This window comes from Falco punctatus (genome assembly GCF_963210335.1).
Source record: "Falco punctatus genome assembly, chromosome: 1".
NCBI classification, from domain to species: Eukaryota; Metazoa; Chordata; class Aves; order Falconiformes; family Falconidae; genus Falco; species Falco punctatus.
The window spans coordinates 78,004,832-78,025,529 of NC_137580.1; the positions used below are offsets into that span (position 1 = coordinate 78,004,832).

The 20,698-nt window shown below is 40.6% G+C and overlaps 1 long non-coding RNA gene across 1 annotated transcript in view; it reads right to left on the reverse strand.

Annotated features, from left to right (window-relative positions):
* Positions 1-1,377: 1,377 nt before the first annotated feature.
* LOC308062915 overlaps positions 1,378-20,698 on the reverse strand; it is a 56,875-nt gene continuing 37,554 nt past the window's right edge. Inside the window, exon 2 of the long non-coding RNA XR_013927744.1 lies at positions 1,378-17,011. This is a non-coding gene — a long non-coding RNA (uncharacterized lncRNA). The remainder of the gene's footprint in view (positions 17,012-20,698) is intronic.

The window sequence follows — 20,698 nt, forward strand, 5'->3', positions numbered from 1 at the left end:
CAGGTGTCAGTGGCTAGTTCAAAGCAAAGCCTGCTCCTTGCAAAATGCCTACATGGAATACTGGTAAAGAGGATGCATGGGTGGTAGGATGGCAATTAACCATTTCCAGCACAGGTTCACCAACAGAAGAAGCTCTTTGTCTGACTAAAATTATCAAATGTGTATACTATACATGAACAGCAGCCGCTGTTGAATCCAGACATTTTCAAATGTTTGCTCTAACAAAAATCATTACATCATAGTGACATCCATTGTATTTCTTTTGAAGTTCAGTGTTCTCCCTTTATTAAGACACAGCATGATGCCTTCATGACAGTGCCAATTGCAGTGAAACAGAGGATCTTGGTGGTTGGATAGGATGTCCTCAAAACACCTTTCCCTTGGACCACAGCTGTGTTGAAATGTCACGTTTTCAGGAAAAAAATGTTTATGACATGAATCATCTGCTTCTGAGTATTTCAGATTGTTTGATGAAGTGCAGCCTCTTGGTTAAAAAATTAAGAATTTTAAGTGTGTTCCCTAGGCAGTCTTTTCACTTTGCTTATAAATATTTACTTTGAACAGAGAACGAAGAGCAACAAGAAAGCACAAAACATAAGGTAGTAGTATAATATGGTAGAAAGTTAATATGTAAAACTCATTGATAAGGGAATGAAAATATCTCAATGGCACACAATAAGGAAGTTTTGTAATCTAAATACAGTGTTTTCTAAGGTATTCTAAATTCTATTTTTTTAATAAGAAAACATATTCTGTAAGACATGACAAAATCTTTGGCCTCTCATTTTACTTCTCATTCATCTTAGCACTCAGAGGTCTAGATGTGCAGATTGATACAAAACTTTGTTAGTAACAGCTTTACCACCTTTTTTTTTTTTTTTAATGGATGTGTCATTTGCTCCTCTGTGTTGTTTTTTCTTGTTTCTTCCTAGAAAATCATACGTGCATGTTCTAGACATTAATAACGATAATATGACATCAGCTAACTAGGTTTATATAGAAGCCATTTTACTGCCCTTGTTGCCCTCCTCTCCTATGTTAGACCAAGAAGGCAGCAGCTGAGCCCGTAAAGAGAAATCAGAGTCTCCACAGCCCATTTCTGCTTAGATTTTGCCTTAATTACCATCCACCTTTTCTGAAGTGGCAGCCTGGCACAGGAAGAGAAAGCAAGCAAAATTCTTCGGTCTGAAGGTGTTTGGCATGTCAGAAAGTACTTTCGCTGTAGACACAATTTACTTCCATGTTGCATGCTACAGCCTGCGAGAGTGCTCATCCAGCTTCCCTCGTACGCTGCTGCCAGTCCGACACACTAGCACACACTGCTAACAGGCAGCCAGTAATTAATCTTGTGAAAGCGAGACGAAACAACAAGAAAAATGTTGTTCCTTTTAAAACCTTCAGAACATTTAATGAGTATCACTGCATGACCCTAAACAACATCCACTGAAAGACAAATCCCTTGTAGGTGCTTTGCACAACAGTTACTAACTTTATATTGTATCTTGCATACTTACTTAAAAGTATCTCCAGCTACATCCAGGACTTCTCTGTGCTCACACCACTGCTGTGATACTCAAGGTATTGAATCTGTTGTGTTAAGGTTACTCCAGGCTTCTGCTGGAGGCACAAGCATGAAGGGAGGGTCTGCTTTGACAGGTCACCTAGGAAAGGGCTTGGTCCAGCTCCAGTGAAGTCAAGGAAGGACTGAATTAAACCTCTGGGATTCCTCTTTTGCTCAGGATTATTTTACAAATAAGCCAGATTCTCTGACTCCTCCACAGAAAAGATAGATTCAGGATGTTGAACTATAGTGATTTGTGCAGTAGAAAAAGGTTTCAGGTTCATTAAAGTAAAATTATTCTTCTTGTAGATAAAATGTAACATTTTATTAAAATACCCTGAATTCTCACTTATAAAACTAAGAACCAAAGAAAAGTCCCAGAGTCCACCGATCAAATAAGGGAAAAGAAACTTCTGGACATGTAATTTAATCTCTTCCCTTTAAAAAGACATTCTAGAGAGAATGGATTGTCTCCAAATCATACAGAATTATTTAATGGTGTAAGTACCACACCACTTTTTTTGTGTCTTTAAATTAAACTGCTTTTTTTTAGTCAAATATCTCATGTTTTGTTGCAGAAATGATTTGCTAACAGGCCATCCCCTGCACAGCAACTGAAATGAGGATGTTATTGCTGCTTGTTCTTACCATAGGCTGTGGACCATAGCCAAGACAGGAAAGGATTTGAAGAAGCAGGTCCTCTGAGACATCCTAGCACCTTCACTGAGGAATACGGGTATTTTGGGTTGGCAGAGGCTAGGTTTCAGCATTTCTGTCTTTGCTTGTATGAGTCAGAGGTGCTGGTCCACAGGCCTGAAACGGTGTGTGGCTCTTGGACAGTGCCCAAGGTCCTAAGCTGGGGTATGTCATTTTGCAGACAGCAAGGGCCAAGCTGGCACAGCGACTGGGCATCCGAATGTCGGGGTGTGTGAGGTGGCAAGCCAGCAGCCCGGGGGGGGCTGCAGCTAGGTTGTTCCTGTGCATCTCAAACTGGTGATGGATCAGGGAGATGGTTGTCATCTTCTGCCAGGAAATGTCAGTCAGAGCCCTTCTCCTCAGCTCTTGGCAGAGACAGAGGTACAGAAATGCCCAGGCTCCTCCCTGTAACTCTCCAGCTAATTATGAATAATTCCCATCCGATCAGGAGGGAAGCAGAATTTTGTTCTCAAATACTGAAGTTCCAGAAAATTCAGAGTGGAGAAAAAATGAGGATGGAACTCAAGAATGGAGCAAGCTCTTCATAAAGCATGTTTCACTCCTAGGTCACAAAGCTGAAGAATTTATTTCTCTGCCTAAAACACCACTTGATACTGGTGTAAAGAAAATGTTGACTTCTGCGACAGGCTGTAGGGAAGCTGGTGGATATAGTTTGTTGCTACCCTCATCGATACTACTAGAGTACGTAAGCACTCACCCAGGGCTTGTGCACTTCCTTCACATCTGCTCAGACCCCATGAAGCACAAAAAAACAGAAGGCACAGAGTTCACAGAAGGAAAAAAAAAAAAGCCAGTGAAACCATCTTAGCTAACAGCACAGTAGAAATAGGTTAGCAAAAATGGTTCCTTTGTAAACACTCAGAATATAAATGGCTTTCACATTTTTGAGAATTTATTGGCAAATTTTTTAAATGTGTTTAGTGGTTGCAAGAGCTAGTCTGAGGCTAATTTTTAGTTGGCTGAAGAGAAACAGTAATATTTGAAGGTAAGTACCAAGAGGTTTGAAGCAGCAGAGAAGGGGGTTAATGAACTGATCCAGGGAGGCATTGCTTCTGTTGAGGCAAATGTTACCATCTTTATAAGAGCACCATTCATCCCTGAACTTTCTTAGAATCAGTTGCTCTTTCTCTGATAAAACTGGGCTTACTGACATTTTTCATTTTTTTCACATTAAATGGGTTCTGTGATAATAAGGGTGGCGGTTTTCATGCTACAGTGAGCATACACTGCTTTGCCTGGTGAGGATTTGACCTTAGATCTTTTTGCACTTGGTGCAATTGGAGAAGCGAGAAAGGGGAAATGTCAGGAGTCTTACTTCTGTAACTGTGATTCTGAATTTTGCATCTCTCTTTCTGTGAGTTATCTCTTCAGACACTAAGTATTATGATTCACTGTGCCAGACTGGCTTTGCTACTTCACAGCTGTAAGACTGATAGCAGAATTTTACTATATGATTCATTAACAGAAATGTTTTAAAATTGAGATTTTGTAGGAAATCTGTTCAGATCAAAGAGGAAAATCTGTGCACACACATAAATAACATAATCTTAAACATTATCTGCCTCCTTGGCCTTTACAGCATTTGACAGTCTGAGTACTTGTCAAAAATAGGAAGTATATGTCATTTGGATTAGCTGTTTTCACAGTTTATATTGCATGTGTGTTTGCATGGTATTTGCCAATAGAGCTGTCTGTTTATCTCTGACAGTTTTGAAGAATCCCTAAAAGACACTCTGAATAGCAAATAAAACCTATTTGTTAGATAAGGTTGGTGGTATTTAGGGTTTTAACCTTTCCTGCGCTAGATATGCAAACATATGTGCTATGTTTTTTTTTAAAAAAACTGCCCATAGTGCTGTTTGCATTGGTAAATTCTGTTGCATTACAGTTCTTCCTCTGTCACAGAGGATGCCTTTTTATGCTGCTACATCATATTCTCATTTAGAAGTATGGTATGCTGAAAAACTCATTTTAGAAGGTTAATGTGGGGACCAGAATAACACAGACAGATACTTTTCCCTCATATTTTGCTGGACACGGAAATGCTTTCAAGAACAGACCTTGTTCAGCTGCAAGCACTTTCATTCAAGGAATGGAAATGGACTCCCTCACCCAAGCCATCTGCCACTGTTTATTTTCCCACCATCCTCACCTGGCACCCACCCCTGGCACAGCTGCACCATGTACCCACACATCTTCTTACATGGTTGTTTTGGTTGTTTGGTTTGGGTTTTTTTAACCCCCTCCTTTAAATGCTGACTACATTCCAGTTCTGTTGTTACAAAGACCTGGGGCAGGTTCAATGTCATGGGTAACGTAACAGCACACTCACATGGGGTGTCTTCTGGAGACCACGCTATGAAATCAGGCAGGCAACAAGGTCTTCACCAAGGGAGTCCCTGAAGCAGCTTCCTGAGGGATATTGCATATGAGATGTGGCTTCAGAGGGAAACATGCAAACCCTTGAAAGGACAAAGGTCCTCTGGAAAACTGGGCAGGTGCGATGCACTGCATGCTGCTACACCACAGCAGTGTCCCAACAAGGAAAGGCAGCAGAATCTCAGCCAGCGTGAGCAAAAAGTTTGTGGCTGTGGAAGACGTTTGTCACTGAAAGGGTTAATAATTATGCCTTGAGTATGAGGAGAACAAAAATAACACAGAGGATTGTGATGTTTTGTTGGAGATTTTAACTGTTCTTAAATAGAAAATGCTATATAACAAGAAATGCTCGTATTATTTAGAGAAACAGTTCTTCGGTAATTGAAATGACAACAGTGATTCACCTCACAGCAAGGACAGTTTCATCTGTGAAGTCTCAAAGAGACCAACAAACAAAAGATGCAATCAAGAAACACATCCACCGTAAGCTGAAGCCTAAGTATGGAGGAGGAAAAAAATGTTATTTCTGATGACATAGGAAATGTATTCCCTATTACAATCTACAAACTCTTTCAAGTGAAGGGTTAGGTTATTCAATCACGCACAAGAGTAAATCACACAGACATTTTCTGAAATTAACTGTGAAGCTGTCAGTAGGCAAGTTTAATTGCTTTGAATACTAAGGTAGAGTGGCACATGGTCTACCTGCTAAAACAACTAAACTGATACGGTCCTTTGCCTCCAGGAACCAGTATCAGCTCCAGGGCAAGACATGGTATGGTGTCAAGCAGATCTGCCCTTGTGCAACTGGCCTTACCTGGAACATTGTTGGCAAAACAGAGGACAGATAAGTAGACAGAAATCATTTCAAAGCACAGATGGACTTGGTGCTCAGCCTCCACTCTTTGGATCGAAGTCTGGAAACACCTTAGTTAATGCTGTGATAAGTAATTAGAGAACACTCAGTGCTGAAGCACCTTGCACAGTACATTGGAAAACCGGACCACAGTACTGAGGATAATTCACATACATTGACAAAGTAGCATGCACCTGTCAGACTGATAGTTAAAGACTTCTGACTGACTTACACAATTGTTTGGAGTATGAGGATGTTTTTTGGTTTGGCTTTGGTTTTAGGTTTTTTTTGGGTTTTTTTTTTTTCTCCCTAAAATTGTAAGTTAGGAGCCCTAACGGGGAGCTCAGCGTTCAATAGACCTGTCTAAGCTTGGGCAGGTGTGACACTTTCATAAGATCCTTTGTAACTAGACACAATTGCCTTTAATAACTTTTTGTTCCTAAAATGCAATGACTGTTCTCAGTGAGGTCCAGGATCTGTTTTCCACGTCAAAAGATGACTTCATCAAGTTTCTGCCATAGAAAAGGTGAAGCATTAATTTGGAGCTGATCCTTCAGTGTAAATCCACTGTGCAACTGTGCAAGTCCAGGAGGTTGTGGCTGATGCTGATTTAAATTGGGACATTTGATGGATGACTGGATCAGCAGTGCCCAACGTCCTCCCACAGCATAAGAAATGCAGCCAATCACTCCTGTCTGACCCATGGGTCTTAGGAGTTTCGTGGACAAAGAGATTTAGGGTTTTTACAGTCTAAAAAGATGTAAGGAATGGATGTAACCATATAAAATCGTGGTGATTCTAATAAAAGTGATTATCATCATCCTGCTCTGTTTTATTAGATTAGCACTTCTTTGGACAGACGTGAAGGAAAGAGCATCTGTTAGAGAAACAATGAACTGCAAAGAGAGGGAGGGGTACGGTCAGCAAATACAGGGTCAGAGAAGTACATAAGCTGGGTCTATACATTAATAGTAAATGCTCTGTGGAAAGGATTAGATCACCCAGCCAGCATTAAAGCTGGGTTCTTTTCATGGAAGAGAGCATTTGGAGGTGTGTGTAGGGAGGAGGATTTCATCCGTAGAGATAAGATCTGATGTGGTAGATGAAAGAAAGCCTGTGAAGGGATTTGAAGAAGGGCTTGAGATTTTGAAGACAGCTAAAAGGATATTTAGTTTGGTTTAGGCAAATAGGTTAAAAGAAGGACACTTTCAAGTCAATCCTTCCTTAAAATAAAGTCTGCCATTTTTTTCAGAATATTCTCATCTTCCTTTGGTTGGAGCAAAAGGTATTGAATGTTTTTTGGTGATGAGAAGCTGTCCTTGTACTTTTCCTAATATATTACAGATTAAGGAAAGCCTTTGAAAGTTTATTAGTCCAGTTGTGTTATAAAATCTACTCTGGATATGTTAAAAGAAATTCCAGTAAGGTAGGAAGGTGGCTGGTGGTTGCTAACTACATCATAACTTTATTCAGAACCAGAAAGTTAATGCCATAATTCTTTTTTGAACTACCAGTTGTAACTGTCACAAAATTCCAGTGTAAATTGCCTCATTTGCTCTACTAAATTACACATAAAAATTAAATATTAAAAACTTTAATGATATTTTTATATTTATTTTCCTGTCTACTGAAGGATTGGCTGAAGAATGTTTTTCAATTTATTTTCCTGCACACGAGAGTCCTAATTAAATTCTAGAATAGCAGACAATTCCACACGTGCCTGCGATGAATTAGGCTCACTCTGAATTGCCACTTTTATTTCCTTCATACTGCTGGTTCAGTTCATGTTCCCCTACTTACCCAGTTATGGGCAAGATAATCACTTATGCTTTCCACTTTAATTTTAATTCGTGATATCATAATTGATAAATATCAGTCAAGACACCCATCTGATAGATATCAAAATAAGGACAGAAAAGTGTAAAGCACTCATAAACCATTCAGGAATAATGACTTTTGTGTGAGCCTACTTTTACTCTGCTGTATTTCACTAAACTGGATTTTTGCAGTGCAGGAGGTCTGTGCAATCCTGGAGGAGAAAAGAGCACTTGGAGCTACAAGCTGCATTTCATGTTTCTTTCTGGTGCTTGCTAGAACAGCCGAGACCATTGGAACAAGCCCGCTGACCTAAAGCCTACACTGTGATACCGAAGGGCTTTTGCAACCTTGCATCAGAGTGCATGTTTCAGCCACACACCAGGGCATGACCCAGATGTGTCCCGTCATTACTGCATTCAGGTATCCAGAGAGAAAATGAGGACACTTGGGCCAGAGGGATGCGGTGGCCAGGTGTTCAGTCCTGAGGACCTGAGTTAGGAATCTGTGTAGCAGCAATCTGCTCACTCACACCTTCTGCCCTCTTCCCCAGGGCAGGCGTAATGGCACACACCATGCAGCAGGCAGTTCCTCTCTTTGGGAAGACCTCTGGTTTGCTCCTGAGTGGTGACAGCTCAGCCATTCCCATTTCTGCCTGAATGCAGTCCACAACAGGAGAAAGGAGCCAGGACAGGGCAGCAGGTCTCTGCCCCACATTTTCCACTAACACGGAGTATGTTACTGATGAGGTGGAAGTCAGAACAGCCATTTCGCTACTCTGGTGGCTTTCAGGGAAAAGGAGCATCAGCTTAGGAAATCTGAGTAAATTAAGGGATCACGTGAGAAAGTAGAGGTCAGTATCTCCTGTAACACAGCCTTAACAACAGATTCACTTTTTAAAAAAAAAAAAATCATAAAATGTTTTCCACAAATAAAAAGCAAGTATCTTCTGTCCATCTCCATCTTTGTCTGGATTTGTTGCAGGACTAAAAATTTGACATAAAACCTGCTGTATAAAAGCATGACCACAGGCAGAATGTGGATGAGAAGCAACAGCCCGAATATTCATTAACATTTAAACTCCAAAGATGTGAAAATCCTGCAAGATATCAAGCTGTACAAAACCTTTGGGCTGGATCCCATGTTTGCAGTGCTGTTCCTTTGTTGATTAGGTTGGTGGCCTTATACATTAAAAGAATGACTGGCACTAAACCTGGAGGTTCTTAATAATTATAGTAAAACAGATGTTCTTCTTTTTAATGTTGTACAGAAGGATATTTATGAGTTTCTTGCCATTCGGTTGCCGGACTCAGTCCTTTGAATAAATTACTTTTTGTTCCTTCTCTTGTGCTTAATTTCCAGCAGTGGGATTTAGCTTTGTGTTTATACCACTCCTTTTCCCATCTGTTACTTTGTAAAATGTTATGCAGTTTAATTTTCAGTTTTCAGCATTCTTAGCCTAGGCCAAGGCTCCTATGGGTTATAAATGAATTAACAACAGAAAACACAAAACAGTTCTTCAGAACCCAAATTAAATAACTAAAAAAATGTTCGTATCTTTAATTAAAAGTTGTTTCTGTATCTGCCATACATGATTTGTTTCTGTTTAGTTATTGCTCAGAAAAGTTGGTTTATACTAACCTTGGGCTCTATGGATGGAATGAACTCTTTAAACTGAAACCAGTGAAAATGTCTGTCTTGAAGGAGATATTGTGTTGATCCTTATTTCTGCAATAGCACAGGCTTGATTGGATTCCATATTAGTATCTTGTCATGCTGACGAATTAAAAAAACCCAAAAAACAACAAACTACATATTTTTTCTGGCTGGTTCAGCTTTTGCGTAACAATTTCCATTTCACTCTTTACATTCTTCCTTATTAAAGGGGAAGATTCAAAGCTTTGCAGAAATTTTGTTGGCAGTATTATACCCCTTGCTCCTCTGAAAAGAAAGGGCATTCTTGAGGAATGTAACAGTATAGGTATCTTGAAGTACAGGGGAATCTGATAATGAGCTTTAATTAATGCTGACAATTCAGTTCTAGTTTTAATTGTTTGCAGGTAAGTAAAAGCAGTGAATTTTCTTTCTGCAAAACCAATGACTTACTGGAAATAAAGCATCCTTTCAGCATCTGCTGTTGATTTTTTTTACTGGATGTGTGCAGAACTTGTTAACTTCTGCTTGGATTGTGTGGTTTAACCAATATACAAATAATGAAGTATAAAGTAATAAGATTCTGCTGTATAAAAAAGCACTGCAGTGTCTTGTGGAGTAGAAGATAAAGTGTACTTCTCTGTTCTTGGCAGGGATCTGAGCAGTTTCTTCTAATTATTTTTCTTTCCAGATGCTTTTTCTAGGTTCCTCTCAGGTAAGGGACTGGGACAAGGATTCACAAGTACTTCTAAAATGTGGTCTCAAAATAGTTAAACACTAAAATGGAGGATTCTCTAACAGAAAGTGAATTTTGGTGAGTAGCTGTCAGCACTAGAATTATCTCCAGCCTATGTTACAGGTCTCACTGGCATGCATAGCTTTCTACCTTGCACGCATGATGGTGTCTGATCAGTATGGACGGCATAGGGTAATCACCACTACAAAGTTTCGGCATTCAGGCACTCGCCGCTCTCTCCCAAGTGTATGTCTGGCAGTCTTAAGACCTATAGCGAGACAAAGTGAAAATGTGAAGAAAGCTGACAAATGACTACGTACAATTTAATTCCAAATCTAAACAGGATGTGTTGCCTTTTCAAGGAGAAAATAAAACAACGAAGGCCAGAAATGAAAAGTTAATAGTAGTATTACTTTGGGCTTGATCAGACAAGAGAAGACCAGCAGGTGAGTTTGACTGGATATCAACTATTTGAATGTTTTGGCTTTTTTAAGTTCAAGTAGTAATTCTAATTAAGTATACATATCACATCTAAATGCCTAATAATTCTAATGTCTCAGTGAATAGACCATCCCCTTTCATTTCTCAAAACTTTATGCATCATTTACTCAAGGAAATAGAATGATTAATTGTGTGATTATAAAATCATAGAATCACAGAATGATTTTGGTTGGAAAAGACTTTTAAGATCATCAAGTCCAATTGCTAACCCAGGACTGCCAAGTCCACCACTAAACCATGTCCCTAAGCACCAAACCTATGCATTTTTTAAATACCTCCAGGGCTGGTATATTGAAAAACCTCTGGGAAGCCTGTTCTAATGCTTGACAATCCTTTCAATGAAATATTTTTTCCTGAACCTCCCCTGGCACAGCTTGAGGCTGTTTTCCCTTGTCCTGTCGCTTGTGATCTGGGAGAAGAGACCGGCCCCCACCTGCCTACAACCCCCTCTCAGGCAGCTGTAGGAGCAATAAGGCCCCCCCGAGCCTCCTCCTCTCCAGGCTGAACACCCCGGTTCCCTCAGCCGCCCCTGCCAAGACTTGTGCTCCAGACCCCCCACCAGCCTCGCTGCCCGTCCCTGGACACGCTCCAGCACCTCCCTGTCCCTCTTGCAGCGAGGGGCCCAAACCTGAACTCGGTACCTGAGGTGCGGCCTCACCAGTGCCGAGCGCAGGGGGACGGTCACTGCCCTTGCCCCGCTGGCCACACCGTTTCAGACACCAGCCAGGACGCTGCCGGCCTTCCTGGCCACCTGGGCACCCTGCTGGCTCCTGCCCAGCCGGCTGCCAGCCAGCACCCCCAGGCCCTTTCCCCCCAGGCCCTGCCCAGCCGCTCTCCCCCAGCCTGTAGCGCTGCGGGGGGTTGCTGTGACCCAAGGGCAGGGCCCGGCACTGAGCCTGGTGGAACCTCGTACAGTGGCCTCGGCCCATCGGTGCAGCCTGCCCAGACCCTCTGCAGAGCCTCCTGCCCTCAGGCCGACCAACACTCCCGCCCAGCTGGGGGACATCTGCAAACTGGCTGAGGGTGCACTCCACCCCCTCAGCCAGGCCCTCCATAAAGACACTGAACGGGCCCCAGCACGGAGCCCTGGGGACACCGCGTGTGACCGGCCACCAGCTGGGTGTAACCCCACTCACCACCACTCCTGGGGCTCGCCCGCCCAGCCAGCTTTTTACCTTGCTTTATATAGCTTTTATCATTATATAACTTGTATCAGATATGCTGAAAACTCCTTAATAGAACGGAACAAAATCTTCCTTTGAATTATTTTTAGTCAGACTGGTAAGTGTATAATTGTTGGAGATAAACAAAGATAGTACAGATGGAATCTTTGGCACCTTGAAACGAACAGGCTCTCAAAGGCACTCCTGAACCACCAGACACGACTAAGGAAAGAAGGTGAAGGTGACAAAAGTCTCTTTTCTCCTCTGTTTCCTTGCAAACTCAGTGTTGAGTGTTGCTCGACATGTAGCTCTGCATTGGGGAGATCAATCCAGCAAGTTTGTTTAATTTTTAAATCATTCAAATATTATATGATATTTAAGAATAAAGTGGGTTTTATCTATATAAAGGTATGTAGAAATCCACAAGCATTTAGAAATTAGAGTAAGACTGTGTCAGACTGACATATGTGGTAAGTTCCTTGGTGATACTATCACAGATTTTAAGCAAAGCAGCACTGACATTCTGCACTAGTTTACTTCTCTGTAGTGTAGTCCCTTTTTCCTGTGGTGCTGTAACACTGCATGAAAATAAATTAGATGTTTGATAAAAACAACAGTTTCAAATCTAGGTTGGGCTTTTATTGTTTTGCTTGGGAAGTTGTAAATACTCAAGATCAGCACAGCACTCACATGTTAATCTACGGTATCTGTAGTTGGGAAACTGTTACAGTTATGTTTGATTTGAAAATTTGATACTGTTTTTGAGATTGTCACATCATGTGTTTTCCTCTGCTGAGGCACAGTGAGCTAAACTCATTATTCATTTATCAACCGGAGAGACTTGAGTGTATTTTCCTTGTAAGGATGCTAGAAAAAAGGAAGCTGTACTTTCCATAATTAGAGTTACCTGTTGTATTTGCTTATGAAAATTGGAGTTTGATGTTCTTCATCAGAAAGTACCTTGAGTGCTTGGAAAAAAAAAACATGTGAAGCAGTGATATTTTAATTTTATACAGAAATTGAAGACATTCCCAAGTCAGTCTTAATCTGTTCTTTTTCTTGCACATGAAAAAAATAACCAAACAAAACTGTTTATCATTTGCTCCCAACCTGGAGCACTTTTCTTTTTCACTTAGTCCAACTCTATGGAAAAATGAGGTTTATAATTTAAAATGTTACTATAGAGTGAAATGTACAGTGATAGGGTTGACATTATAAGGAGAAAAGGAAGTTTCACTCTGTTTTCTGGAAGCCTAAAAAACCCAGACCTTATTTCAGACTTTGCTATTTGCAGTTCGGAGAACTCTGCTACGCCAAAGTTTGTGGCTGTAATTTAGTTTCAGGGTTATGATCTATATAAATGAATTCAAATAATTTCCTCTGAAATATGGTTATTCATAACATGCCAAATATTGAGTTATGTTTATCAGTTTGGTGACTCTGTATCTAGGTTACAGTTTCCATGAAACAGGCAAGATATAATTAAATTCCTACAACACAGAAGTATTTGGTACTGTGATGAGTCTCCCCTACGTTGTTGCTGTGTGGGTTAAATATTGATGGGTTTACCTTCTTTTGTACCTTACCAGCATCTCTTATGAGGCTCCTGAGAAATAATATAACTAATCTGAAAGGAGAAGGAGATCTGCTAATTTCTTTGCTGCTGCGAAGGAATGCATTATTTCAATATTAGGCAGTTTTTTAAAAGGATTCTCCAGATATAACAATTTGTATGTGGGTAGCGAAGGGGAATAGGTTAAGACTAGAGACCTGACTGCGCTAGGCACAGAACAAAATCTAAAGAGAACGGAGGTTTCTGTCCCCAGCAGCTTACGCTTGAAATCTACAACAGCAGACAAGGCACCATGTCCCCAGGCAGATGGAGGAGGAAAAAAAAGGAGAAATTATATGAGGAAAAATGTCATCAGATCAGCCACCCTGATAGCCACCAGCATGCTGGTAGCGTAACTGTTGCTAATTGCTTTCTTGGCATCTAGACAAAGAAAAAAATTAAATAGGGAGATAATGGGCAAGAACAGCATAGCTGTGTTCCTGTTTCTGGGGAACACCTTCCAAAAGGGAGGAACTGCATGGGGAAAGGCATGAAAATGCTTTTATTGAAACGTGACGGGAGATAATGGGGATGGCGATTGTGTCAGGTGTTGGTCAGAGGCAGCAGCCAACACCCCAGCACTCAATGAGTAATGCGAGGTTGGATGGGAACAAGATCTGAAAGGTTTTGTGAGGATAAAGGAGATTACATTTTGAGTGCATGGAGATATTTGGACACAGGGTTAAAGGGCTGGAGTGAGGCACCAGGAAACTGAGCGTAAGATCTTGTTCTTACCCCACCTGGTGAGCTGTGTTGTGTTGGACTAGAAGGTGACAGAGAATGTCATGGGACTTTTGGGAACCAAGAAAAGCAGTGTGCCTGGCAGTTCCCTTTTGCTGAGTGCATCTTAATGGCAAAGTATGCCATGCCCAGAGGATCCTTTCTAGAAAGCCCCTAAATATAACAGTGAGGCAAGACATCTCCAGCATCAGGTACAAGGAGCCACGCGTGAGTTTCACTTATAGACTGAGCTTATTCAGGACCCACCTTGGCTTCATTAACCAGGGCCTGCTTCCTGCTGGAAGGCAAGATACTATGCGTGTGTACAGTTGTACCCCTATACAGACAAACGATCATACTTCACAAGCTATTCCCCCTGACGGAAGAAGTGTTTCACCTGTTGCCTCTGTGGATGAGCTGACAGAAACCAGCATAGGTCTCTGCTGCCAAAGAAAGCCTGAGTGCAGGTGCTGGGGTCCAGGGTACAGCCTCCCTGGCAACTCACAGGCTAGGCACAGTGCCACCGTCCCCACGGACGCAGCTCTATCTCAAGCCTTTGAAATTTGTATTTTTCAGCTGTGTAGATAATGTCACACCACAAGCAAGATGGTGACTGTTCTGTTAACTCCTGTCACACCTAGCACCAGATGGCCTCTTTGCCCGAGCTGCGTGGCAGCACTTTATAAATTCCTTTTCTCTCACAAGTGCATGCTTTCTGCCCATTTCCAGCAATGTACTTTGTAAATGGCTGCTGGAAGCAAATTCTTTCCAATATTGCACAAATGGCTGCATGTCAGCCGTTCATCCTCATCCTACAACGCCGCTCTCCCTAGCAACTGTGCATGCTACCTAAGGTCAGAGTTATGGTGGTGTTGGAGAGTTTGATAAGGTAGGAAACTAGCTTTTGAAGAATGATCACTTGGTAATTTTTTTATTCCTTCTCATTAGAAAAGTAGGCTTCCTTTTCAAGTTGCACGCTGCTGTTTTTTCTTCTTTTACAACTGTTTTTTTAGGCTGTGCTGTGCATTTGCTGACTTACTAAGTCAACCATTTTTTTCAGAGGAACTTATTTTGCTTCCCTTTTGCAAGATAATGGATAATCAGATGGAAGATGAATGAACTTCTTTGATGAAGGAAGTGCTCAATTTTTAAAATGCGTTATTAAAACCTATTATCAATACATAAAATTATCATACAAATACAAAAGTTCCAATAAAATATGGCCAAATTACTATACGACTATTCATTTTAATTTTATTAATCACAGAAATCTAGATATCTTAAAAACTAAATATGAACACAACATATTTACATGATTTGCCCATGATACCAGCTTATATATGGCTTATTACACTACTAATCCTTATGTGTGCTTACTCTCCCTGCTTAATAAATATGACATTAACTGTTCAGAGGCAATTATCTTTCATAAGCAGGTCAATTGTCTTTGTTATTATTAATTTTATCAGAAAGACAAATTTTACATGGTAATGTGATATTTTTTTAATCTTAAATTATTTGTAATTTTGTATAACAATGAAGTCCTCAAGGCAACTGATAAGAGTTCAGTACTAAGTATTGATAATAATTTTCCTGGAGTTTGAGTGGGTGTAATAACACCAGAAAATATTTTATAAACTTCCCCTTGATGTTGACTATTCATGTCTTTATCCCCCAATGGATAGGCTGCTCATACTCTTTCTAACAAGGATGTAAGAATTATTATCACTATTATTATGGATCTGGAAGAAGAACCATAGATAGAGATGAGAAAGAAAATCTATATTTACACAACAATACACTACATGGTGTGGCCTCACATGCACAGAGCTGCTTCAGCCTAATAATATGTAAAACCTTGCGACACAGATCTTTAATGATGTAATATTTCTGTCTTGTCTAGAAAGAACTCTGGAGGAGGTTTTTCTTCTTTCTTTTGTGAATTAAGAACAGCTCTTATAGCTTTAGCATCTGTCCTCAATTTTCAGAGCACTACTAGTATTCACATTGCTTTTTGAATGCACGCCCCACGATTACCTAGAGCGGAAGCCTTGATTATTAAAGACCACGCTAAAACACTTACTAATGTAACTGAGGTGAGGGCAGACTCTCTAAGCTGCTAAATTATCTTCTACTTACTGTCAGGTCTCACCAATTGTGACATTAGGGCTTCACATTATGGCCTGTTGCACTGAATTTGGTGAGACTCAAGGCAACTCACTTATCCTTGATGGTCTGGCCTTTGCCTTTATGTTGACCGCCGAGGCAAATTTAAGCATACGCTATGTGTTTTTGCAGACATGGCCACATGCCTGTGGGTGCCTGGAAGTGTCCGTAGGCTGCAGCTTGCAACACCCACTTGCTGGCACAAGCAGATGTAGGGAGCAGAGCTGGCATGGAGCAGAGCTTGGACAGACGGCTGCCTGGCAGCCAAGGTTTATGGGACGCAGACTACCACAGTCTGATTGCCCCAGAAGGTCCAGAAAGCCTTCCCTGAGCTGGAATCTCTTCTGGAAATTTAAATTTTAGCCTGCCGTATTCCCTAAAGCTGCCAGGGATTTATCTGCCTCTGGCTCTGCACAGCTCAGCCTTGAAAACGTGACAAACACATTTCTCAACTTTAAGCTTTAGTGTGCCAACTTCTGGTAATGCCTGAAATGAATTAGAGGACTTTTATGCCCCTTGGTAAGGCCTGCGAGAAGGTGTGGGAAGGCTGGGGGAAACGATTAATAGAAGGGACCGTTCATAAGGAATTTTTGCAGAGATGGTGTATTTGTGCAGTCAGAGGTCTTAGAATTATTCACTTAATTCCCAGTGCTGCTCTCACTGCTCATATAAACAGCTTTGTTGTCTTCAGACTTTAATCCTTGGATTACTTATTTATAATTTCTACAAGCACAGGAAAAAAAAAATCACATTTCTTTTTCTGAAACACAATTAATTAATTTATTGCTCAGGGATTGTTTCTATAAGATACTGAAGGTTTCCTTCAAATATGTAGCTGTAAATGTATGGAAGAATCATCTCATATTTTTTCATAATTGTATCTTAGATTTAACTGGTGTTGACTTAGAACAGGAGGAAAAGCATAAACCAATAAGATACTGTGCAGAAATTACCTTAGTTGCAACAGAGCAATGTATTTCACCCTTACCATTCTAATAACTAAACATTTGTGGAAACATAAGTTCACGAATCTTCATGCCAAAAAATTTCTCCAACAAGAAGGCACATAATAAGTTTCTTATTCAATGTCTCTGTAGTTTGTTTTCAGTCTTTTCATTCACTCCTCGTGCTTCTGTAGGGAAAAAAGATAGGTGTAGATGGTAGGACCTGACCCAGACACTTTTTGCTGAGAAGAACCTGGGACTACACTAAAGTAATAAAGCCATAGAAGTGAAAGTCAACAGAAAAAATTGCAAGTTGGTTATAACTTCCACCAGAAAGTCAATAGGGATTTTTTTTGCACCCAAATCTGTCGCCAGCATATGGTTTGGAAGCAAAGTGTGCTTGCAGTTGAGAGCAGGGCCCCTCATTCATTGCCTCAATCAGCCCTCTTGCTGAACTGGTGGGCTGTCCCAATGCTTCGACTCCAGTTGCTTGACGTTATTTGCACATCGCCGCCGTATCTTCAAGGCACCTGCTGGCAGCAGGAGGAGCACAACTCTCCAAAAGAGAAAACTGCTGATACAAGAGCGACTAACCGAAGAGTTGCATGTGATACTTTTCGGAGCCTTCAGCATGGTTTCCTTTTAGTAAGGACTTCATTTAAACTGAACCCCTTTATCCATTTTTATTTACATGGTCTTTTCTCTCTGCCTTTGTGCATTCCTCATGTACCAGCTTTGTTCCTTATGCGATAGCTTTGATAGGCCTGCTTTCACAGGCCAAGGTTTGTGGCTTGCTACTTGGCACACAAGATTTTCATTGTTGAAATTCAGGTTTTCAAAAAGGCTTTAACACAGATTCTAGGTCTGTAGAAGCAAAACTTCAAGCACAAGTGTTTGTGCAGAAATATTGCCATTCAAAAGTCAACAGAACCATGTAAGTGCTATGCATACAAAATCCCATGTGCAAATTTTTAGATCCAAGCAGAGGTCATTTTAGCTTTATTGTTACTTGAAGTTTTGCTGTGAAAAATTAGTGAAAGAAACTGCCCTAATTAAACTGTATTTTTCTAGAGAAAAGATCTGAAGCTTATTCTGGCTCCCAGGTCAACTATGTGTCACCAATGTGAGGTTATAGCGAGCAAGGCAAACACTGCAACATGATGTGTAGCTGGTGGTATAATCTATGTAGCATGTGAAAGAATCCTACTCTGTTCAGCACGCGCTGGGCTTTTAGTGAAATATGGTAATCATTGCTGAGTGTCCAGATTTCAAGAAATGAGGGCTAGGGGTACAAAGTCTAGGCAAGATCTTTGTGGGAAGCTGATCAGAGGCTTAGAGAGTATATTTTTGTCAGCAGCGATTGAATGGAAGTGAAAATAGAGGAAAGTTGTGAGAACAATCTTTAAGTACCTAAGAGGCTGCAGTAATTAGGAAGAGAATAATGTGTTTTCTGTGCCTGCTAACTACAGGGCAAAAAAATGAAGGGCTTAAATTGCAACAGAGCAGACTTGGCTTATACATTAAGGCTTTCTACTAGCAAGGATAGCAAAGCACTGGAGTATGTAGCCTGGGAAGGTGGGGGAATCTCCATCATGAGAAATACTTAGTAGACTAATGTGCTACGAATAGCATAAGCATAGTTCATCCTGGCTTTGGGGCAGTGGATGGACCTTCTAAATCTGTGAGTCTGTAACGATCTCTCTGATTGCATTAGATGGTAGCAATACAGAGTTAAAACAAGTGGCATCCTAAAGCAATTAATTGTATTTCTTTGAATCATACAATAGCGATGACTTTCACAATGAGCATATTAGACTATACAATTCTTGCTTTCATATCAAACTCATAGCAGAGGGACAGGAATACTAGACACATGGGTTTTGATTTGTTATGTCTTCCTCATGCTCCACTGCCTATTCCTGTCTGCATATATATGTATATAATTAGCAGCATGAAAAGAGGTACTTTTTTCTTCTTCCTGCTGCCTGAAAAAAGCTACAATACACATGAAATAATTAGATGTTTTGGCTGCTGTAATATCTACAGAGTATGACTTCTACAGAGCAACAACCCGCGACTGATGTTGAAGAAACCCAATGACAAAGAGCTCTCCATGAGAAGGCAGCCATCACTGGAGGAAAGTAGTGTTTTTAGTGGCTGAACATGTATTTCAGTGTTAGATATATAAAAAAAAAAAAAAAAAAAAAAATATTTACCCTTTTCTATGAAAAGTTGGTACTTTTTGGTCTGAAAAAGTACAATTCTTAGGCTGGTATTTGCTGCAATTGAGGAGTTGAATTAGTTGCCACTGAACTGAGAAGATTTGAGGAGTGTAGCTGCATACATTTCCACATGCATTTACTGCATCATGTTTGGAGAACTGTACAAGAAAAAAAGTAACACAAAATAGTTCTGCTATATAATCTTAATGGCAAGCAAATCTACTTGTCTGAATCAGGATTGTTGTACCTCCTTTAGGCTAGGTGTCATGCATGTGATCACCTAACTGCCACATCCTCCGCTTCTTACTTTCTCCTGTTAAGCGGTCTGCTTCCTCTCATTTCCAAAACATAACACTTGTGGCCTTTCTTTTCTAGCTCAAAAACTCCATTTTCTTTTTTCTACCCACGTTGGATGTGTTAGTTTGACCAACAAACCTTTCACATTTTTCATCAGTCATTACATGCATGACCAAACAAACATATAACAATGGTGTGAAGTGACACTCCGATTGTATTATGCATTTGCCCATCATACCATCACACCTTTTCAGATGAAAAATGCTTACATCTTCAACACAAAGCTGTATGCCAACAAATGAAGAAATGAAAAACATGCTGCAGTTATGCTGACTACACCAAAAATTTCAGAGAAACAGCCATCCATCTTCAAAACTGTTTTTCTCTTGCTGCTTGTTACTTGCCTGAAGGTAGCCAGAATGATAAGCAATAAATACATCCTCTTTTTTTTGTGTCTTTCTCTAATGCTACGATCACCTCCTTTAATCCTTACAGATAAGGACTGCTGAGGTCCTTATGCAAAGGAGACAAAGGGACCTCCTCCAGCACTTTAGATCAGAAGTGTGCTTTTGAAGCAAATCTCCAATCATCCTCATTTACTGCACACTGCTTTGCATTGCAGAGATTTGCTCTTGCTTTTCAGCACTACTTGCTAACAAAGACACATAGTCAAAGGCTGTACGTAGGTTTAACCATGCATGTGTTCATGGGTTCTCTATGTCAGCTTCAATTCTACTATAAGAAGAAAGCAGCTGTGATCTTTAAAATCTGTATGTTAAACTTGACTCACACGTGGTTATCTGTATTTGTATTTTGATGGACACTAATTTATGTGTAATTCGTTTTGTGGCAAAAGGTGGGAATGACAACTCGTCTGAACTACCAAAGGCTCTTTACGTAAGAAGGCTAGAGGATGACTGATGACTCTTTTCATTGCATCTTCTTTTCTGAATCCTAAACATAATTGTAGATAGTTAAAGTGTAATGTCTCTATTTCCCAGTGGCTTAAGGTCACTGCTTCTTAAAATACTGACCTTCAGCAAGTATCAGGAGAACATGCCATGCTCACTTATTGCAAGTATTCATGCATTGATGCATCCATGCCAAACATTTTAAAGTTGTTGCTGCTGCGTATCTCAAGGTACCACTTCCTACTGGCTGACTCCCTAGCTAGCAGACACTGGTTAACAAGTTGACTGGAGAGACAGTACTAAAACAAAACCCAAGTGGGATAACTAGTTGGAGGGAAGTTTTTGCTGTTTCTGTCTGTGAAGATGTAAAAAGCCCACAGCTGGCCCATTAGTCCGCTCTGAGGAAACTGGGCCGTACCAGTATGGCCAGTTCTCAAGGTTTTGT